Source organism: Oncorhynchus mykiss, chromosome 10, assembly GCF_013265735.2.
Source record: "Oncorhynchus mykiss isolate Arlee chromosome 10, USDA_OmykA_1.1, whole genome shotgun sequence".
Lineage (NCBI taxonomy): Eukaryota > Metazoa > Chordata > Actinopteri > Salmoniformes > Salmonidae > Oncorhynchus > Oncorhynchus mykiss.
In genome coordinates, this window is record NC_048574.1 from 56,080,248 (window position 1) to 56,099,625 (window position 19,378).

Genomic DNA, 19,378 nt, shown 5'->3' on the forward strand with positions numbered 1-19,378 from the left:
GAAACATCTCAAAGGATGATAAAATGGAAACAGGATGCACCTGAATTCAATTTCGAGTATCATAGCAAAGGGTCTGAAAATGTATGTAAATAAGTTATTTCTGTTTTTATTTTTTAATACATTTGCTGAATGTTCTAAAATCCAGTTTTCACCTTGTCATTATTGTGTATTGTGTGTAGATTGCTGAGGACTTGTAACGTAACAAAATGTGGAAATAGTCAAGGGGTCTGATACTTTCCCAAGGCACTGTAGGGTACATACCTAAGAGCAGTAGCTTAAGTGAATCGACACAAGCTTCCATTAACCCTGAAGTTATTAATTTGAGAGCAGCAACAACGAGCATAAATATTCCAAACAAAAAAAACAAACATATAAGGTAAATAAGATAAATAAATAAGAGCAGTAACTCACTGATGAATGGAATAGACACATGCTGCCTTTAACCCTGAAGTCTTAAACTCTCTGGGATATGTGGGACGGTAGCGTTCCACCTCGCCAACAGCCAGTGAAAGTGCAGGGCGCCACATTCAAAACAACAAAAATCTCATAATTAAAATTCCTCAAGCATACAAGCATTTTACACCATTTTAAAGATTACAATTTTGTTAATCCAGCCACAGTGTCTGATTTCAAAAAGGCTTTACAGCAAAAGCTCCACAAACGATTATGTTAGGTCACCACCAAGTCACAGAAAAACACAGCCATTTTTCCAGCCGAAGAGAGGAGTCACAAAAAGCACAAATAGAAATAAAATGAATCACTAACCTTTGATGATCTTCATCAGATGACACTCATAGGACTTCATGTTACACAATACATGTATGTTTTGTTCGCTAAAGTGCATATTTATATAAAAAAATCTAATTTTACATTGGCGCGTTACGTTCCGTAGTTCTAAAACATGCTGTGATTGTGCAGAGAGCCACATCAATTTACAGAAATAATCATCATAAATGTTCATGAAAATACAAGTGTTATACATGGAATTAGAGATATACTTCTCCTTAATGCAACCGCTGTGTCAGATTTTTTTAAATGTTACGAAAAAAGCAAACCATGCAATAATACAGCGTTCCGACAACAAAGCAGCCAAAAAGATATCCGCCATATTGTGTAGTTAACATTAGTCAGAAATAGCATTATAAATATTCACTTATCTTTGATGATCTTCATCAGAATGCACTCCCATGAATCCCAGTTCCACAATAAATGTTTGATTTGTTCGATAAAGTTCATAATTTATGTCCAAATAGCTTCTTTTGTTAAGGCGTTTGGTAAACAAATCCAAAAGCTCGTTCAGGTCCAGCCGAACGTCGGACGAAAAGTTCAAAAAGTTATATTACAGGTCGTAGAAACTTGTCAAACTAAGTATCGAATCAATCTTTAGGATGTTTTTAACATAAATCTTCAATAATGTTCCAACCGGAGAATTCCATTGTCTGTAGAAAAGCAATGGAACGAGAGCTAACTCTCTCGTGACCGCAGAATACGAGCCTGTGGCACTCTGCCAGGCACCTGGCTCAATCCCCTCTCATTCGCCCCCACTTCACAGTAGAAGCCTCAAACAAAGTTCTAAAGACTCTTGACATCTAGTGGAAGCCTTAGGAAGTGCAATATGATCCCATTTACACTGTATATTGGAATGGCAAAGAGTTGAAAAACTACAAACCTCAGATTTCACACTTCCTTTTTGGATTTTTCTCAGGTTTTTGCCTGCCATATGAGTTATGTTATACTCACAGACATCATTCAAACAGTTTTAGAGTGTTTTCTATCCAATACTACTAATAATATGCAAATATTAGCATCTGGGACAGAGTAGCAGGCAGTTTACTCTGGGCACCTTATTCATCCAAGCTACTCAATACTGCCCCCCTGTCACCAAGAAGTTAAACTACGAGAGCAGCGACAATCAGTATTAGTCACAGTGTGTGATCTTAATAATATAAGTCATTTCTGCATGAAGTCACCTCGCACTTTGTGACATGAGCTCATTGTGACCTTGAGCTTTCAAAGATCAGCGGGGAACACCATTGACGATGCAATGGACACACGGGTCACGGGCCATCATAGATGATGCAATCGGCACACAATATTCCACAAAGGCGGCCCCGGGTGCACCTTAATTTGGGAGGACGCGCTCATAGTACAGGCTGGAACGGAATCAATACAATGGTTCTCGAACATGTGTCAGATACCTTTTCATTCACTCCATAACAGGCATTATTATGAGACTTCCTCCCCTCAGCAGCCTCCTGTGATGTGCACCGTGCACGTTTATGACCAGTGTAAGAGAGGATATGCTGGTTTAATTTCGACCGAACGCTCCTATCCGTATTTACAGCACATATCTGTGATTAATTGCACCCACTTATCGGGCAATCCTTCTCACAACAATTGGGTATAAAACAATAGCTTCAGTGCATGGTTTTGATTAGAGACGAAGAGAGAGAAAAAAAGGAGAAAGAGGACAAATATCTGCCTAGATGGACAAGGCTTGTTCGGGAAGAATTGGATAACACATACCCTTCGGCTGGAAACGGGGCTAATATTTTCTCGAAGGACTCAACCTCCAATAAATTACGCTCGCATTTAATAAGCTATGTCGGGCCAAATCACAGACTCCTTTAGTATCTATCCATTCACCTAATTAATCAGGTACCCATATGTTGCTAGCTTGTTTTATTCCGTATTTGTACCCCGGTAAAAAAAAAAGATGAGCCAAGGCCTCTAATTAGGAATGATTATCTATTTTCCGTAATGAGAATTGATGGCTTCTCTTCTGCTCCACAAAGCACTTTCTCTCTCTTTCTCCCTCTCTCTCTCTCTCTCCTCCTTTCCTCCCACCTAAACCTCCACGAAGACGCCCTTACGAGTGCAAATCAGGGCCCTCATATGAAACGAGAGGCTAAATGAGGCACTGTATGATTAATAGACCTCATTTCCGGAGGGTTTGAGTTGCATGCCAACGATAGCCCACTTCACCTTGCAAAGCTTTCTGACGATTCGATTTAGACTGTGTCACAGAAGTCAAACAACTTACTGAGGAGTGTCGTCTTGTACCCCCATCGTAGCCCCCACCCCCCTCCGACTCCGGTTCCTCTTGAAACCAGGAAAACTTAATTAGATCACCTAACTTCTCATCTCACTTCTTACCTCTTCAGGTTTAATAAAAAGAGGGAGACTGAATGAGCTGTGTAATTGTGGTCGTGGAACAAAAAGATCTCAGTGACATGGAAACGTGATCTAATTCAATTACGTTCTTCCCTCCTTAGCCATTTCATACCAAAATAGACAGTAAAAATAGACAGTACTGACAAACTGTATCTCAGAAAGCAGAAGAAAGAACAATGAAGAAAACAACGTCATTTCCATTTCTATTTCTTCTACCCAATTTTTCAAAAAAGCAACACGCGATTCCTCCCCAGGAGAGCCATGGAACAAGCCCAAATTAGCCCCCTTCAGAAGGTGTGAATGAGTGTACAGTAATCCAGTGACACCCGTGGGGGTCATTCTCCCTATCTCCACGTAATCTGTGAACACCAAAATGGCCGCCCATTCTATGTTTCTCTCTCTCTCTGTGTGGCTTGGCAAGCCCGTGTCTAATGTTATGTAAACAGCGTACTGCTGCCGCTCGCTGATTTGACAAATGTTAATATTACATGAGCAGCGCCTGGGCTCCTTTGATGATAAAAGGCGAGGCAGGCAGCACAGCTCACAAAAAAACTAGGGCTTCCCGTAAGGGGACGGGCGTAGGGAGCGACTCCTTGAGGACTTTGTTTGTTGACTTCTACATTTAAAAAAAATTACGCCACTTCGGGGGTTTGGCACGGCATCGTATCTTCACGGTGACATCACTGCAGTCAGAATGGAGGATAGTATTTCAGTTGAAAACAAGAGACAATCTTGCATATAAATGCTGGGGGAAGAGTAGAGGAGAGGCTTGAAAATGTAAAATGCATTAGTTAGAGAGTTGGGTGGGTAGGCATTACTTATGAATATGACCGAAAGGGCCTGTTTGAAAAATCATAGAAAATCAGACAGAATCATTAAAAATTGTTGAGAATCATTAGAAATCATTACAGTCACCCTTCGTTATCGAGTTTGATACAGTAACTAATTGCTATTCGGGGCAGACGTTCTGGGCCGGGTAGGCCATCTGCAAGTCCGTGTTTAAAATCAAAACCCTTTTGACCCGATGCTCATCTGGCACAGAGTAACACACAGCGAGCAAATTAGGAAGATCTTGTGGCCTTCAGAACCATCACACAGCTCATTATTCCTTAATTGTAGATGATTTTGAACTCAACCCATGGAAAGGGAATCCTGCGTTGACTGAACACAGACAAGAATATTGAACATTCTGACGGACTGTGTATTCTGTATTATGTGAACCCTTTCCTTACATGGTGTAGAAACATGAACAAGTTTCAGCGCAGAAGAACTGGCAGTACAAACCTCCCATACGTAATGAACATTTAGGGTCAAAGACAAAGTGCCTTTGAGTTGTCTCGGGCTTTTTGCAACGAAACACGAATGCAGTGTCTTCAAATATATCAAGGTAGCCATTCCGCCCGTTGAAATATGTTCAACACAGTAAGGAGTCTTCAAAATGATTGAAGAACTTTGAGTTGTTCCCTGAATGCCAGAAATATTTGTCAATGGCAAATAGTGACTGTTCTCTACTGTAGGCTACTGTTTGAGACTCCCAATTGAAATCTATAGATGAGAGAGGAAGGGAACGTAAGTGAGAGAGAGAGAGACAAAGAAAGAAAGAAAGTAAGAAAGAAAGAAAGAAAGAAAGAAAGAAAGAAAGAGAAAGAAAGAAAGAAAGAAAGAAAGAGAAAGAAAGAAAGAAAGAAAGAAAGAGAAAGAGAAAGAGAAAGAAAGAAAGAGAAAGAAAGAAAGAAAGAAAGAGAAAGAGAAAGAAAGAAAGAGAAAGAAAGAAAGAGAAAGAAAGAAAGAAAGAAAGAGAAAGAGAAAGAAAGAAAGAGAAAGAAAGAAAGAAAGAAAAAAATAAAGAAAGAAAGAAAGAAAAAGAAAGAAAGAAAGAAAGAAAGAAAGAAAAAGGGAAGAAGAGAGATTGGGACAGCATGTGTGCATGCGCAAGTGCGTGTGTGCCTGTGTGTGTGAGCCAGAGTAAGCATTTCACTGTTGGTCTACACCTGCTGTTTAAGAAGAACGTGACAAATAACATTTGATTTGATTTGAGAGAGACAGAGAGAAAGAAGAAGTTGTCCGATCTGAAGGAGAATGATCTCAGAAGTGTACTCTCTTAACAGTACTCCCTCCTTCAGCCGAAAGGAGAGATCATAATACCGCTCTTTCTCCTCACCTGTGCCCTTCCTCTATCCAATTTCCCATCATCCCTCCATCTGGAGCCTATTCTCTTCATGTGTCCACGGGGACCGGGCCTTCATTAGTGGCTGTACCAGCACCTGAGAATTCCACACACACCTCTGCTTCTGAGATATCCCATCACAAGAGTGTGTGTGTGTGTGTGTGTGTGTGTGTGTGTGTGTGTGTGTGTGTGTGTGTGTGTGTGTGTGTGTGTGTGTGCGAGCGCACCACAAGACAGTCCAGGCCAGAGGTGAAGGAAACCGGAAATTCCTATGTCTGTTATCTCCCATCTCCAATCTCCCATCTAGTCTCTCCCTTAAAAGCTCTTCATTAGGAAGGGTCTCTCTCTCTTAACCCCTGGCTGTCAGAAACAAACTGTCCTGTCAGCTGGGTCTTGAATGTCTTTACTGGTGGCCATCTTAGCTGAGAGTATAGACGCATAGACTTACTGGCGGGAACAAGCACACTCACACGTGAATTTCTGAAGACACACACACACAGGCACACACACACAGAAATTCACACACACACAGAAATGCACACACACACACACACACACACACACACACACACACACACACACACACACACACAAAGCACGTGTACTAAAGACAAACCCAGGGGTCTAAGTCAGCCGTGGGGACTGCAGACTGCAGTTAAGTGGATCACACACACGTGACCTTGAGAGAACTGTAGAGAACCGCTTCTGGTAGAGGAACAGATTTTTTACGAACCATTAACCTTGTCGTTCGAGGTAAAATGGCGGTCGGTACGTGGCTTAATTTGCCCTCGTAAAATGGTTGTCGTATAGATGAGAGTGAAGGAAAGCTCTACGCCCTGGTTCGGTGGTTGTGTTCCAAATGGCCCCCTATTCTCTCTTTAGTGCAATACTTTTGACAAGAGCACATATGGCCCTGGTCAAAAGTAGTGCACTAAATAGGGAATAGGGTGCCATTTAAGACTCATTCGGTATGTTAGAGATGCAGTCGGAAAAGGGGGAGATCGATATTCCCAATCAATCTAAGCTTCCAGGGAATCGGCTTGTACACTGGGCTACAGACCTGGCTCACTAGAATCCATAAAACTAATAATGTGGAGTTTGGGCAGTTCTTGGGCGAAAGGAATGCTCCCATTACCAAAAGAAATCATATAGGATTTCCTGGGAAGCTTCTCTTCTTGACGTTTGATTTAGATCCAGTGATTCAGTGCTATTCAAAACTAGGTGAATCACTCAAAGACAATAGAACAAGTACACTTCAAATCTGCAAAATGAAAGATGATAATTTCACTGTATTTTTAGTTATTTTTGTCTCCTTTTTCATTCTTGATTTTTTAAATTTTCTATTCTAAGAATCACTTTTTGTCACCTAAAATATCGGAGATATCTATCAGAAGATATATCTTTTTTTCGGTCCATTTCTTTTCTGTTTCTATGGTGGCCTGTCTTATTGTTTTTTTGTGATTCTAGGCCTAAAATGTCAGAGGAAATGTATCTATCATCGGTTACAAAATAAGTCATTTTCTCTTTCATACAAGCTCTCTGGGGTCTAAGTGCTTTCCTCCTTTATCCATCCCTCCCTCACGCCCTGGTCTGTTGTTGGTCAATTAATTTTAATAGACAAAGGGATGAAGAGGAAATTGAAAATGATAGCACATATTACACCTATAGTTCTCAAGGTCTTTGTAAGAACCACAACCACTGCTGATATTATTTCCCCCTTAGTACGTTTCCTATTATCCAGCACACAGCATCTATCTCCTCAAAGTGAGTATCTTTGTAGTGTCAGCGTAAACCCAGATGACTGAGGTGTGGAATTCAGATGCTGTGTGTATGTGTGTGTGTGTGTGCGTGCGTGCGTGCGTTTGTAACATTGAGTCTGTCAGAAAGGGATTGATCTGATGTGAGGTAGATGTCATTGGGGATGCCTGTTGTCGTAGGCAGGTGTGTGCAGTCTAGTGTAGGTGTATATATGGTCCTGTATGAGTGTTTATGTGCGCCTGTGTGTGTGCGCGCTCCAGTGTCTGCGTGACAGTTAGGGGAGACAGAGGGCCCCTCTTCCATCCTTCCATGATGGAATGGGGATAGACTTTAATTTAAGTTACATGGCAAGCTGGAGCAGAAGGAGATGCTGGAGAACAGGCAATTGAGGGCCTCCAGAGACATTAGTAGCGTGTCTCATGTTTACTTTGCCCTTTCAGACCGGGCCTCGTTCAAATCCGGGTTAAAATAGTATTCAAACTCTTTCGGATATGTTATCGATGCTCGATTGAGCTCACCTGGCGCAATGGCAAACCCCGAACCCCGCCCATCGAGCGCTTACAGCAGGCTTGAGCAAACACTCCAAAGGCGTCGGGAGATTTCACGTTTTTTTTTAAAACTCGGGTATGACTGCTGCTTCCTGTCACTAACGTGTGAACATTAACTGGGGCATGTCAGCAACACGGTGGAATGTGTGTGCATCCCGCCATCGTCAATCACTGGGAATAAGAACAGGATGAGATAGATAGACAGGAAACATGTAGGCATAGAAATGGAATTTAACGCTGGTCCACCCACCGCGGTGCATTGAGTTGAATGCGAATGTCCCTTCTAATGATTCTATGCGTGTAGCCATCAGACATTGTATGTGGCGCTGTCACTATGTGTCTGCTTCGCTACACAAACCAATTTCTGTTGGTGTCTGGTCGCAATATTTTGTTTACGTTCTGTCTCGTTTTTTTTTTTTTGGGGGGGGGGGGGGGGTGAAGGATAAGGACTTGAGTTTGAGTTTCTGATGTCCTTGAGTAATATGATTAAAATTGACAAGATTTCCTTCCCCGTCTCTATTATATCTATTATATTCTTTTTTCAGCATAATTGCCTTGAGTTGACTAATGGTAGTGTGTTATATACTTTGAGTATGAGCTCTGAGTACTCAACTAGTCTCTTAACACATGAGTCCCAAATGCCACTCTATTCCCAATATTGTGCACTATGGGCAATGGGCAAACGAAGTGCACTATGAAGTCAACATGATGCCATTTGGGACACGGCCTGAGAAGGATGTTTCCTCACAAACACACCTTGATCCATCACTGATGAGATTAAACAAATGGAGTTACGAGCCATTACGAGAAAATGTAACATGTCTAGACATTTGTACCACATGTCTAGATATGTTTGGGCTCCCGAGTGGCACAGCGGTCCAAGGCACTGCATCTCAGGGCAAGAGGCGTCAGTCACTACAGGCCATGATTAGGAGTCCCATAGGGTGGCGCACAATTGGCCCAGCGTCGTCCGGGTTTGGCTGGGGTAGGCCATCATTGTAAATAAGAATTTGTTCTTAATTAACTGACTTGCCTAGTTAAATAAAGGTTATTCAAAAATACTGCACAGTGCAAGACCACACCAACCCCATCTTGAAGCACAAACAACTATACATTAATCAGACCCTCTTCTTCCTTCGTTGTACTTCATCTCATATAATCCACTAAGTGGATATTGGCGAAACATGACAGGAATTCCTCCTCCGCCGTTGGTTGAGGTGGGTAGTGGAACGGTGGAAGACTATTCTTCCCTTCCTCTCGACACGCTTGCAGATGGCGGTTTCGTCTCCAAGCTTAGTTATCTACTGTTAGAGAGACCATTTTCCTGCATGGGCATCTTCTTCACTGACCTTGTGGGCGCCATTCCACCTATAATTTACCCTCAGGATTGCGTGACCCAAATCCCCCCCCCCCTCTCTCTCTTCACACTAAAATGACCTTCAGAGGAGAGGTGTCAACTGGAGGTGATATTGCTAACTGGGATGTTTCTGGAGGAGGACTGGGCTAATGTACTGTGGCTCATGCAGTCGGGACTCTCCAGGAAGAGGGCATGTGGCAGTCAGAGTCTCCCAGGGCCGACATCTGGCCAGATCTCAAGTAGTAGGCTGATTTCTCCCTCCCTCTCTGTCTCCATTCCAATACTCTTCCAATCAAATCCTCTCTCCCTCCCTCTCTCTGCCACCCCCCCCCCCCTTCTCCAGTCCAAACCTCTCTCCCTCCCGACCTCTCGCTACCTCCCTCCATCTGCCTACTCTCTCTCTTTCTATATCCCTCCCTCCTTCTGCCCTCTCTCTTGTCCCCGCTGGTCCACAGGGACCTGGGCAGGACATAATGGGCCACTAAGCAGCAGTTACTGTATTCTAGATTGGAGATGAAAAGGCTAATTCCGCGGGCCGGCCTTTCAATTTGGGGCTAATCGGTCCTTACATCTCAAAACCCTGTGGCAATGCAATCCTGGTTCAGGCCTGGGCAGTTTGGGTTCACTTAATTGTTTTAGATATCTAGGGAAAGGATACTAGTAGACTATAAATAGGTCTAAGTACTCTCTATACACTTTCTCTATTAGATACACCATTGAACCCCCGTCTTCATGTTATTATATTATATATTAATGAAATTAATTAAGAACGCTTCAAGTGTTAAGGACAAACATTTCCTAAAATATACATCAATTAGCCGTGTTTGTTCCTGCATTTAGGTTACCTTTACACTTCTCTAAGAGAGCGCTATTATTACTAGTCAAGTAATAATGACTGATTTCTCCGGTGTAGATGAATCAATGTTAGGTGTGTTTGTTCCTGCATTAAGGTTACCATTATGCTTTTGACCTTTCATAACGACTGTATTCCCTGCCACTTAAAACAGCTCCTCCCACGCACGGGGACTTTAGGGAAACGCACAGCTCACATCAGCCACAGAGCAAAAAGAACATGTCTCACTTAGACGGGTTCTATCGCTCCAGGCTAAACAAATGGCCGTGAATGCCTGAGGAATGTCGAAACCTAGTATCACTACTGCCATGAGGCATATCCAGCTCGCAGATATCAGCGACTTAAATCATTGTGACCAATCAGAAATGATACATCAGATCTACCAAAGGAACCTCTTTAAACATGTTCCAACACAACAACTGAAGACGTGGTGGTTTTCAAACGGACATATTGGTGACTGGGATCACTCTCTGCTAACTTTCCCAAATCCTCAGGTCTTCCAGAACATCTTGGTTGAAGGACTCTGGATTTCCTGCTTATTCCCTTCTAATGCCGGGAATTTTTCAACCGAGATTACAGGAAACATTGGGATTTTTTTTATTTTAAAATTACGTCAGTCAGTCAGTGTTGCTGATAGACACCAAGGCTATTGCTGCTCCAGTCCCAATCCCAGTGTCTGCGACATCTTAGCTGTAGCCTGTGGCTTTATGGATCTGATTACCCTATAGCACAGTTAACGATTGCTGAGCCCAGGAGATTTCTGACACCGTGTGCATTATGGATCTATTTTGTGTTCTGAGATGTATCTATCAGATGTGGGTATCAGGCGACCGCAGGTCATCTGGAGAACAGGTGTGACCGGTGGAAAACGGGTGGCGAGACGCCAATCTTGATAGAGTTCCTTTTCTGATGACTGATTCTTTTAACCTCGGAGTAGACCTAGTCCATCGCAAAATGGTATCTTTAGCGGGAGATGAAAAGAGGGCTGAGGGGTTGGGGGTGTAGGAGGAGGAGGGGGAGTTGATGTATCTCTTTCTCAATCCCTCCAAAAAGCTGTCTCCTGCCTCCCATCTCCTGTGCCCAGATTTCCTCTGAGGCCCATAACTCCCGGGCGGAGCAGGGATTAACCATTTGCCCAAAGGTCTGGGTCATCACAAATAGACTTGTTCCAACAGCCATCCATCCACCCAGCCCCCCCCACCGCTGTCTCCCGACACGGCAGCTTAATGCACTCCGCACCCCGGGATAATATTTACTGCCGCAGTCAGTCTCGCGGCGCGACGCCCCGAAGGCCGATCCGATATTGGTTACATTCAACTCCCTTATCGATTCTGTATAATCATCGGCAATGTTTTTCTTCCTCCCTTCGTCGTCTCCGGGTCTTTTCTCCCTCCCAGTATGGTCGCCGCTTTAAATCTAATGGACGGCGAGTTAATGAACTGACGCAGCAGAAATGAAAACAGCGTTCCAAGTCCTCTTGCGTAAAGGGGGGCAATATTTGAATAGGGCACGGAGAATGACACAAGTCTGTTCGCAGAGATAACTAACTGCTACTTTGAGATTGTAAATGGGAACAGAGTTGGTGGTATTGATAGGTCTTATTACTGCTGACTACATAGAAAATAGACAGGGGAGATGTGTGCTTCCATGTACCCTTAAGATTACAGGTTACAGTCTATTAGCCTTTGACCTCTTTAGGTTTAGTCCAGGTTTTACTATAAAGAGAAACACCAATGAACAACATGGACAGCTGCTTTTCACTTTTCACTTGAATGGGGCAATGAAATCCATTTAAGACACCTTTCTTAAAGGTCGGACTATAAGTGCAGGAATGACTAAGGCTTAAAAGACATTGCTATTTTATTGTTTCTAAAATCTCAGCGATAGCAATCGTCTGTTGTAAACAATGCATTATTAATGGGAGCTAGCGTTCAAATATTAGGAAACAGAAAAAACGAAATTAAGAGTAGGGGCGAAACAAATGCTATTCAAAGCAGGGAGTTTAGGGACAAAAGCACTACAGGGGTGTGTAATGTTATCATGGGACGTCGTACTACAGATAAAACCAGGGGACCATTGAGACATCATATTAATGAGGACAGGCAGGGGAACAAGACAGGGTGAGAGACAGACAGAGAGAGAGAAAGAGAGAGAGAGAGAGAGAGAGAGAGAGAGAGAGAGAGAGAGAGAGAGAGAGGTGGAGGTAGAACTGGTGAGGCAAAAGTGGCTACTTTGAAGTGCGAGTCAAAGTACAAGAAAAGGGGAAGAAGGTGAAAAAGGGGAAGGAGGTGAAAAAGGGGAAGGAGGTGAAAAAGGGGAAGGAGGTGAAAAAGGGGAAGGAGGTGAAAAAGGGGAAGATGGGGTGGAAGAGGGGTCATGACCGAATGTGGTCCATGAAGGAAGGCTAGGGGGGCAGTTCAGGGGACACGAAGCCAGAGAAGGGGGTTTGTCTCTGGATTTGAACCACATAAGTCATTTTTTAACTGGTAAGCACGGCATGGCTGTTAGCTTTAAACAGGTAGCTCTACAGTATCATGCTGTGGCTAATTTGTGAGGGAAAACCCCTAACCTATCTCATACACCTTATCTGAAACATTCAGACCATAAAGGACGCACTACTACTGACATTGACCCATTGTGAGAAGAAAAAACATCGGTGAAACAAAAATTGCAAAACAAACTAGAATTCCTTCCTACAGACAAAAGGAGTACAGAGGCAGGCACTGATTGGCTGGTATAGAGTTGAGAGAAAAGAGGGCAGAGGTAGCCGTCTTCAGAAGATCCTGCACAGAAACACAAAGGGAAAAGGCCCTAAGGATGGGACCGTAATGAGTCTCTCTCCGGAGTGGCCTCCTGCCAACGTCGAGCCAAGGTCAGGGACGGGACCTCGCTTCAACATTGGAATAGTGATGGACCGCAACGTCCTTGTGATGTCCAATGAGGGTAGCGTCTAAACTAATATACCACCGCCTCACAATAATAATGAAATAAATGTTTCCCCCAGAACAGAAGACGGGAGGCAATTTGATAGCCGGGACTAAATAATGTTCATCCCGTATTTCAGTTAATGAGAGCATGTCAGGGTTTTGGTCAGCGCTAATATAATAGAGACTGAGAGGCTTTATTGTTAATGAGGGAGAGATAATTAAGAGGGTATCAACTATAGTGGAAGAAAAGGAAGGAGCGAAGGAGGGAGAGAAAGAAGAAGGGGAGGGAGGGAGGGAATAGCGGCAGCTTTGGTCTTTGAAGAGAGGCGAGGATCTCCTCGTTGGAAGTCTTTCTGGGATGGCAGGTCAGATAGAGGTATGACTCATTACAGGAGTGTTGGGATTTGATGAGAGCTCTGACATAAGGAAGGCAGCTGGCCAACAGATCCCTAACACTGAGAGAGCAGATGACAAACAGAACCCTAACACAGAGAGGGCAACTGGCAAACAAAACCTTATCACAGAGAGGGCAGCTGGCCAACAGAACCCTAACACAGAGAGGGCATCTGGCCAACAGAACCCTAACACAGAGAGGGCAGCTGGCCAACAGAACCCTAATGCAGAGAGGGCAGCTGGCCAACAGAACCCTAACACAGAGAGGGCATCTGGCCAACAGAACCCTAACACAGAGAGGGCAGCTGGCCAACAGAACCCTAACACAGAGAGGGCAGGTGGCCAACAGAACCCTAACACAGAGAGGGCATCTGGCCAACAGAACCCTAACACAGGGAGTGTAGCTGGCCAACAGAACCCTCTATTTTTTTGTTTCTCTCTTTTACTACTGTCCTATCTCTGTCACTCTTTCTCTGTCACTGTCAATCTTTATCTAACTTTCCCCCTCTCTCTCCTTCCCTCCCCCTCTCTTCCTCTCTCCCTATGAATAAGTGTCTACTACGGCTGAAGTTGGGCACCAGGCAGTACAATATCACAATGATGAGAAGTGTAGCTAAAGCTTGTCATACGCCATATATCCCAAACCCCAGCCACAGCCAGTTAGGTCCTATTCCTTGGCCAACTCACAGAGTACCATTTCCCTGCATGCCAAAAAGATGTCCCATTCCATAATATCAAGACCAGGAAGTTTAAATAAAGAGACTGATGGGGATTGGAGGGGGATGGCGAACCAGAGAGAGCGAGTGTGTTCCTAACTCCAAAAGCCCCAATCCAATTTGGGCTAATTAAGGTCATACAAAAGCTCATCATAAATATTTTCCTTTCTACAGCGCCAAGGTCTACTGAATTATATTCATGTCTTCTTTTTCCTTTGCTTTCCAGTCGTCTCCCGTCTCAGCCAATCAAATTATTTTGTTGGTAATTAGAAGCTTCCTCTGCCCTGGTCGGGCAGGTGCTAATGAGGGTGATGCGATTAAGGAGGGCATGGGGGCTGAACTTGGGACTGTGCAAGGTGATCAGAGGGCCTGGGGAGAGGGGCGAGAGGGGGAACTCAGGGCCCGAGACAGACAAGATCAAATACAGACAAAGCAGGCTTGATGAAGGGCAGGTCCAACATGGTAACAACCCCTTTGATACTGAACACTGATCAATGTTGACCTCAGTGAGTTAAAGAGGAAGGGAGCAACCGGCTAATAGCGAACACTCCTTTCTTCAGCAGGATCTAGCAGCATTGGCTTCATGCGGTGATGACGAAGACGATGAAGGCGATGACAAATGACAATAACTTTCGGTAACACACAACTTTCTTAGGGAAAGTGGATGTGTGGGCAATTTCTTCCAGGTATGTAAATGAAATATGTATAGCAGCTTCGGATGAGATCGCAGAGATATAGAGATACATAGATTAAATCGGATTAAATCACGCCAACACACAGCCATTTATTTGAACATAACCTACTTCCATACCCATGGGTTGCTATCAAACATATCTAAAGCCCGGTGTACACTACACAATTTTGGCCCCGATGTAGCTGTCCCATACATGTGTTTGAGATCGGCGACAACAAAAAAACATATCGTCGCCAACTCGGGGCGCGTTGCCTCCCCCCGACGCTCGTTTAACATGAGCAGGTCAGAGACGCAATCTGAGGGCTACCGATCTCGTATTGGAGCACGTTTGATTTGACCCGCACAACATCTGCAATGCTCTTGTAGTGTGAGATGTGCAACGACAAGTTTTGAGAACGGTGATCAGCAACAGCCAATGAGAGCTCGCCAGAGTAGAAGCCGGTGAGATGATGACGTTATTTAGCGTCCCCCAGAATGTGTGGACTCTCAAGCAGAAGCGATGACTACTTCTAGCATGCGTTTGTAGTTCCACAAAAGCCAACGTGTCAAATCGTTACAGCTCGGACGTTCACAAGCAACATTACTCAATTGGAAATTGTTGGCGAGGTAGTTCAACTCTGTACGGCAAGCGTGATTGTCTGGCTGAAAACGTTTATAAGGCTGCGTCGAGCCACATCTCGTTGTAGCTACGTTAAACCTAATCGCATCGTCACATCGTGGCTTTCGCCAGACAGCGTGAACGTGGGAAACTCAGCGGCTTTAAGATTCTGAAAGTTGTCGAGTGTACACCCGGATTAAGTACCTTCACTTAGACTAATAACACCACATGCCATTGCCCATTCATCCATATGTGTATAATGCACACTTAGAACATACTGTGCCATCAAACAGAAGGGAAATGTGTATATAAATACCGTCATTAAACTAATATGGTGTGTGCGATTGCGATCCATTAATTTGTCCATGATGTGCAGTACTTTCAGACACAGTGCTATGAAATGCGACTAAATACACTTTAAGAAACCTACATTGAGCCATGGTGTGGTGTATGTGTGTGTGTGTGTGTGTGTGTGTGTGTGTGTGTGTACATTGGGTCAAATGCTAATACCGCAACAGCCAAGGATTAATATAAATTACCTTTCAAAAAAGTAATGAACCCCATGTTTCATGTATCTTAACCATCCCTGTATGTGTGTGTGCATGCATGAGTGCGTGTGAGTGTTGATGCGTGTGTGTGTGTGTGTTTGAATCTGTGTGTGCTGCACTGTCAGACTCTGCATTCTGCCTGGCTGACTGGTGTTTCCAGGCTAAATGCCCTTCTAATAGCCCTTTATTTCATCTCCACTACAGAAACTGCAAATAATGTAATAACCTTCACCCCCCCCACCCCCCAACTGTCTGGGAAGGAGCCATTGGTATGTCACATAGTATAAGGCCAATGAATGTGTGTGTGAGCGAGCCTTCAAGGAAGTGGACCGAGCTCAGATGAAAACAAAGAGGTTATACAACCACATTATCATCGTAATAAGGCTAAGGGCAGATATGTCTCTCTTTCAGGCTGAGTCCCAAACAGGCCCCCTATTCCCTTCACAGAGAATAGGGTACCATTTAGGATACAGACTCAGTTTCTCTCCCTAACTGCCCTGAGTTGACAAAAACACTTGAAGCAGGAACAAAGTTTCAGTTCGTAAAACTTAAATATAATAATATCCACTGTATAATGGGATGACCTTGAACGTTGCCTGCCCGTCTATCAAAGAGCTCCACTTGCATTCAGTTTCAATCATTTCTGTATTCCTCTATTACATTACAACAAGCATAGAGGGAACATTATGTAAATTCAAGCCCAAATTGAACTGAACATTTTTCGGAAGAGAAGAGGATGTGGAGTGCTCGAACCCAGAGAGAGAGAGAGAGAGAGAGAGAGAGAGAGAGAGAGAGAGAGAGAGCGAGAGAGAGAGAGCGAGAGAGAGAGAGAGAGAGAGAGAGAGAGAGAGAGAGAGAGAGAGAGGAGAGAGAGAGAGAGAGAGAGAGAGAGAGAGAACTCAGGGTTTATGGGATCTCCTTTAGCCAACGCCAATGGTAACAGCTAGTCTTGCTCTGACATATAATGAAAAAGACATTACAAACAAAAATACTTTACAATTTCCATTCATTTACAAACATGTGTGCGTTGTGCGTTGACTTGAAAACATGTGTGCGCTCTGTGCGTTGTCTTGAATTCATTCTGGATATGGGGACTGTGAAGAGACATTGGTGGCATGTCTGGTAGGAAAGTATGTCTATCAGAGCTATATGTACGATCTCAGTCACGATCTCATCCTAAAGATTGATTCTATACTTAGTTTGACAAGTTTCTACGATCTGTAATATAACTTTTTGAACTTTTCGTCTGACGTTCGGCTGAACCTGAACGCGCGTTTGGATTTTTTTTACCAAACGCCCTAACAAAAAAAGCTATTGGACATAAATTATGGACTATATGGAACAAATCAAACATTTATTGTGGAACTGGGATTCCTGTGAGTGCATTCTGATGAAGAATGTGAATATTTATAATGCTATTTCTGACTAATGTTGACTGCGCAACATGGCGGATATTTTTTGGGGCTGTTTTGGGCTCTGAGTGCCGTTCTCAGATTATGCTTTTTCCGTAAAGTTTTTTTGAAATCTAACACAGCGGTTGCATTAAGGAGAAGTTTATCTATATTGCCATGTAAAACACATGTATTTTCATCAACATTTATAATGAGTATTTCTGTAAATTGATGTGGCTCTCTGCAAAATCACTGAACATAACATGCCAATATAAAATGAGATTTTTGGATATAAATCCTAAGAGTGTCATCTGATGAAGATCATCAAAGGTTAGTGATTAATTTTATCTCTATTTGTGCTTTTTGTGACTCCTCTCTTTGGCTGGAAAAATGGCTGGGTTTTTCTGTGACTTGGTGGTGACCTAACATAATCGTTAGTGGCGCTTTCGCTCTAAAGCATTTTTTAAATGAGACACTGTGGCTGGATTAACGCAAATGTTATCTTTAAAATGGTGCCTAATAGTTCTATGTTTGAGAAATTTGATTCATGAGATTTCTGTTGAATTGAATGTGGCGCCCTGCAATTTCATTGGGGGTTCCGCTAGCGGAAGATATACCCATTTATTTGTATTTTTTTAAAAACATTTTAGTAATTTAGCAGACACTCTTAACCAGAGCGACTTACAGTAAGTAGTGAGTGCATATATTTTCACATTTCATTTTCTTTCATACTGGTCCCCCGTGGGAATTGAAATCAGAAACATGGAGCTCTACCAACTGAGCTACACAGGACCCTCCCCATCTTCACACCGACTTTGTCAATATGACAATGTTATACCTAGGAGACTAGCTTCCTCAACTCCAATTTAGTTTTAGGTCTTTGACAAGGTTTTGAACCAAATGCAAATGCTTTTAGTTGGATTTAAGACCAGTTTATTATCAAAAGGTATTCTGATACTGACTGTAACTCCTTATTTAGAATTCACTGACTTTGGGTGCTGACATGTAGAGTGTGGAATCATCTGCGCACATGGTCATTCTAGCTTTGTGTAAGACCAGTGGCAAAATAGAGAAGAGTAACGGCCCAAGGCACCTGCCCTGAAGGACACCGCAGTGTTCATATCTGATGTTAGAGAAACATCCATTGAAGAACACTCTCTGGGTTCTATTGGCTAAATAACTCTCCAACCATGTGATGGCAAGTGTTGGAAAGCCACAGCAAGTGAATTTCTTCAATAACAATTTATGATCAATAACATCAAAGGCTGCACTGAAATCTAACTACATAGCTCCGACTATTATCTTATTATCCATGTCTTTTAACCAATCATCAGTCATCTGAGTCAATGCAGTACAAGTTGAGTCGCCGTATACGCAGGCTGGAAGCCAGTAGTTAACTGGTTCTCTGAAAAATACCATTGTATTTGGTAAAACACAATTCTCTCCATCAGTTTACTAAGAACATGCAGCAAATTGATTGGGAGAGCCAGCAAAGGGTGATTTATTATTTTTAGGCAGTGGAATTACTTTAACCTTGCCAGGCAACCGTGACTCAGAATCGATCTCCACCCTCCCATCAGATGCCCCAAGACTGGGTATCCTGGCCTAGCTGTTGTTTTGTAACTGGCTATTTTGAGACTAGACCAGAACAGAGTGCACTTTGCCTGCCTGCCAGAAATGGGTTCTGTCCCAAATGGCACCCTATTCCCTACATAGTACACAGCGTTTGACCAGTCCACATAGGGTTAAAAAATATATATATAGTGCACTATATAGGGAATAGGGTGACATTTGGGAAGCACCCATGAGCTGTTTGATCTAGACATAATAGAGAGTGTGTGAAAAGGGTAGCGTGTATGTGCGTGGTGTGACCATACATCAAACAAAGGTGTCTGTTCCTTACTAGGTCAAGGCTACATCAAGGTGTGCCTGGGGCCGGTCTAGTGCTGCTGACCCCGGGCCACGTATAGTATGTTCCTGCAGTCAGTGGTTCAAACTCTCATTCCGCCACCTACTTCCTCTGCCATAGCCAACATATCTATCCTTAATCTGTCAATGAAACTTGAAAACCCCTTTAAAAGGTATGTGACGACTGCGCCTCATGCGTCTGCTTATAGCTCTCTTATTCAATGTCATGACAGTGGGGCTTTCTACTGGTAACGTATACTTAGTAACCCAATAAGAATTATCTTCTGACTGTGACCTTTTGAACTCTGACTAACAAGCATTACCGACCAACACACTTTGCATTTTG

General features: G+C 43.3%; 1 protein-coding gene across 2 annotated transcripts in view; it reads right to left on the bottom strand.

Moving 5' to 3' along the window:
• The window catches only part of ctnna2 (catenin (cadherin-associated protein), alpha 2), a 672,433-nt gene that overhangs the window by 105,335 nt on the left and 547,720 nt on the right, over nucleotides 1-19,378 (bottom strand). The window lies entirely within an intron of this gene.